The following is a 4,235-nucleotide window of genomic DNA, read 5'->3' as shown; positions in this document are numbered from 1 at the left end:
AACAGCAATAAAACACATAAAACTGACACGATACGAAGAGCAGTAAAAACACAATAAAAGCAGTCAGAACACAACAAAAACAGCAAGAAAAACCAGCAACAAAATCAGCAACAACAGCAATCATATCAGGAAAAGGCCAGAATAAAATCGTGTGTTCTCAAGGCCTTCTTAAAAGCCTGTGGCGATGGAGCATGGTGGACCCCTGATGGCAATTTGCAAGTACATGCGCTGTGCATATGCTTAGGATTTGGATTTTTTCCGGGAGATTTTTATTCCAGAGGTGTGGAGCCACTGCAGAGAAGGCCCTCTCATGTGTAGTCACCCACCTAACTGCTCTCACCGGTGGGCAAATGAGATGGCCGTTGCATGCAATGGAAGGGACAGAAGCTCAGTAGCAGACCACCATCTTTGCATGTAGAAGATCCCAGGTTCAGTCTCCATCGTCTCCAGTTTAAAGGATCAGGTAGCAGAAGATGGAAATGCCTTTTCTCTGCTTGAGACCCTAGAGAGCTACTGTTAGCCAAAGCAGACAAGACTGGGCTAGGCAGACAGATAGCCTGACCAGGTATAAGGCAACTTCGAAAGTTCTGAGGTTTGGGTAAAGTGTAAGCAGGGAAAAGTTTCAAGTGGTTTGGAGTGGCCATTCTTGGCTGCTTTTCAAGATCATTGGCATCACGCTCGCTGATGTGACTTTGATCCACGCCTCATTTCCTGGTGTGTTGCCTGAAGAGAAATTGAATAAATACCAGGGACTCTGCACACCAGACTCTGCCAGAACCTCTGGAGCTCTTTATTTTCATTGACGTTGAGGTCATCATAGCCAGTATTCAGCTATGAAGACCCTTTGCCTTGCCTTTGTCCTGGCCTTCTTGGGTTTCCAGGCCAAACCCAATCCAGTCTTCATTGAACACCCAAAAAGCACCGAGGATTCTGAACGTGATGCTTATCAGGCAGATGGTAAGTTGAATTTGAGAATTACACTTCACTTAAGGACCACTCCTATGCATGTTTAGGCAGAAACAAGTCCTACAACTCCCAGCATTCCCCAGCCAGCATTGCTGGCTGGAGAATGCTGGTAGTTGTAGGACTTTTTCTGGTATAAACATGCATAGGATTGTGCCTTTAGGGACTATGGGTGTGCAAGAATCCAAGAATGAATCCTAGAATGAATCAGCCATATGTTTAATGGGGCTTACTTCTGAGTAGAGAGCCATAGGCTTGTGCTGCTGGAGGATTAAGGAAAAAATGGGCTGAAAGGAAGAATAATGTTTATTATATTTGCCTTGATGTAAGTACAGATCCACACATCTTCCTTTTAGCCACTCCCTGAAAAATACTTGAGCTGGAAGATCACAGGATAACTATTTTAATCTGATATATCATTAAAAAAGTAATTAAAACCAAAGTAATAAAACTGGATAGGTGGTTTACCAAATTAATATGTAGATATGTGTTTTACTAAAAATAGGCCGATCCTATGCCTATTTACTTTTTTGCTTTATAGGGCTTATTTCCAAGTAAATATGCATATGCTCAAGATTTGGATTTTTGGAAATTTGCAAATGTTGTTGTGGGAATTTAACTTTGGGGGCTACTGAAGTCTAATGTTTTGTCAATTAATTTTAAGACTACAGTTTTAACTTTTGATCTGCCCAGCTAATATTTTAACAGCTTTTTACCCTCTCCCCTCCCTACAAAATTAAATTAAAAGAGTCCAGATTTTATTTTTTGCAACCAAATCGAAGTTGGATGAATTCATTGGTGTACTACTTTCCCACCCACAAAAGCCTTTTTTTGTTTTCAGTTTCACATGTCTGATTCTGATCTCTCGCCTACTCAGGTCAAATTAGTTTTGTTTGCAAAAATGTTTTCTCTAGCAAAAACTAGGGGAAATGAAACAGGAAAAGCTTTCTTGTTTACATTTTTCCTGGCTGCAAACAACAGGGTAATGAATGCTACCACCTTCTTTTTTTATGCAGAGGAGGGACTGATCACCACAACCCGAGAAGGGAAGATTTCTTGCCTTGGCCCTTGGGGTTACTGCTTAATAAGGAAATACCAGTGTGATAAAGGCCTTGTGATGAAGGAGAGATTCAACAACTGTCCAAATAATCGCACACTAAAATGCTGTGTTATGTGAAGAAATGGACGAGGTGGCAAAATATCCTGAGAGAATTAATTTAAATCATCAAGAAGAAAGATCTCTTCCACTCCTTAAAAAGAAAAAGAAAAAAAGCATTTGGTGTTGTGCGTGTTTTGTTTTGTTCTGTGTTTTAAAATAACAGCTGCTCAGTTAACGGTCTTATTTTGCTTTGTGTTATCTATTTACTGGGTGCAAGAGAGGAGTTTGTCTGAGATCATTTCATCAATTCTTCAGTTAGGGCTTTATGTTTGATGGATAGATTGGGACATGTAATTAGGTCACCCATGTAAGTGGGCCTCAGGAAAAGTAGGGTGAATCCAGATCTAGACATGTGTGGGGCTGAGGAAAGCAGGCTTCCTAGCGCCTCCTCCCCATGGTAGCCCCCCAGGTCCCTGACAATGTTACACAATGGGCCAGGGGACCATGCTTAATGGGGTGAGCTGTGGTGTGTGGAGGTGGAAGGAGGGATTCCAGAAATCTGGTAGAGGCAAATTCCATGAAAGGAGCCCTTCCACCAAAGGAAGGAAGATCCTGGATCCAACCCACTGGTTCCAGTGCCCAAGAATAATTTGAAATCTTTTGATGTGGAGTGGTTTATAAATATTGTAAATGAATAAATACATACATTTGATAGCGGGGCGGGGGAGCAAAAATGTGTAGCAGTTGCTCCCTCCCACACATGTTATCACCCATCCCATGTTATACATATGATTTCATGAGTCATGGAAAAAAAAAATACCCCTATATAATTCTGAAATTACATTTTGTGTGTGTTTGAAATTATGCCGTGGGCTGCATGAGAACATAAGTAGAGTCCTGCTGGATCAGACCAAAGACCTATATAGTGCAGCATTCTGTCACCACAGTAGCCATGAAATGAGCACAACAGAACCCTCCGGCTCATGTTCCCTAGCAACTGGTATTCAGCATGTTGCCTCTGTTCTTGGAGGTAACACGTAGTCCTCATAATGGATGTGATGCATAGTCATCATGGAGCCTTCTCCTCCAAGAATTTGTCTAATCATCTCTTGAAGCCATCTAAGTTGGTGGCCACCACTACATTTTGTGGTAGGGTACTGTTGCACTCTTGTCCTGCTTGTGGGCTTCCCATGGGCAGCTGGTTGGCCACTGTGTGAACAGAATCCTGGACTAGTTGGACCCTTGGTCTGATCCAGCAGGGCTCTTCTTGTGTTCTTATGGTGGTGAATTCCATAGTTTAACTGTGTGCTGTGTGAAGAAATACTTCCTTTTATCCATCCTGAATATCCCACCAATCAGCTTTTTAAGATGACACTGTTGGATTCTAGTATTATGAGATAGAGGGAGAGAGAGAGAGAGAGAGACCTGGGGTATGCTGGTGACCAGATCTATACACAGTATTCCAAATGTGATTGCACTAAATGTTTGTTTAAAGACATCACAGTTGCCTACGGGTATTATATGGGGGCTTTTCTACCATGCTGTCAACCCCCCCACCCCCTTTTTGACTATTTTTGTTTTAACATAACATTCAGCCTGAAGAAGAGTCCTACAAAACTTGCTTACTATTTTGTAATTATTTAGCTGGTCCTACCTAATAAAAAATACTACCCTCTCAATGCTTTGATTTGTTTTATTCTAACGTAGACTATGAACATGCTATAAACAGACCAAAGCTGCAATCCTGTACATATTCACCTGAGAGTAGGCCCTATTGAACTGAATGGGGCTTACTTCCAAGTAGATATGCATATTAGGGATGTGCGAACTCACCCACATCTGGGTTCTCTGGATGCCCACCCTGCCCCTGCTCGCCAGTCCCCGGACCATGCTGGAGCTCTTCCCACACTTGGCGAGCAGCCCACACTCACCCCCATGGCCTCATCGAGCTCTGCGGTTGCCATTAAAAAAAAAAAAAATACAATGGCGACTGCAAAAATGCACATGTCTTTGTATGTTCAAAAAGGCACATTTTTCAAATGCACATATCCTCATGTGTGAAATGTGTATTTTTGTGAAGGTGCATATTTGTGTGTGTGCAAATGTGCATTTTTTTTAAAAAATGTGCATTTTCATGCATACACGAATATGCGCATTCACAAAATGCACATTT

General features: G+C 41.9%; 1 long non-coding RNA gene across 2 annotated transcripts; it reads left to right on the top strand.

The window, feature by feature from the left end:
* Positions 1–770: 770 nt before the first annotated feature.
* On the top strand, positions 771–3,744 carry LOC146360323 (uncharacterized). Of its 2 annotated transcripts, none has more exons than XR_014786997.1 (3): positions 771–957; positions 1,980–2,376; positions 3,319–3,744. It is a non-coding gene; the product is annotated as an uncharacterized LOC146360323 (long non-coding RNA). The 2 variants fall into 2 exon arrangements; XR_014786996.1 differs by having other exon boundaries at positions 1,980–2,930; positions 3,319–3,743.
* Positions 3,745–4,235: the final 491 nt, after the last annotated feature.

Source organism: Heloderma suspectum, chromosome 1 (assembly GCF_057233095.1).
Source record: "Heloderma suspectum isolate Gila_16-S chromosome 1, 16-S_ref, whole genome shotgun sequence".
Taxonomy (NCBI): Eukaryota; Metazoa; Chordata; class Lepidosauria; order Squamata; family Helodermatidae; genus Heloderma; species Heloderma suspectum.
The sequence above is the reverse complement of the archived record's forward strand: the minus strand, read 5'-3'. Positions and strand labels throughout refer to the sequence as shown.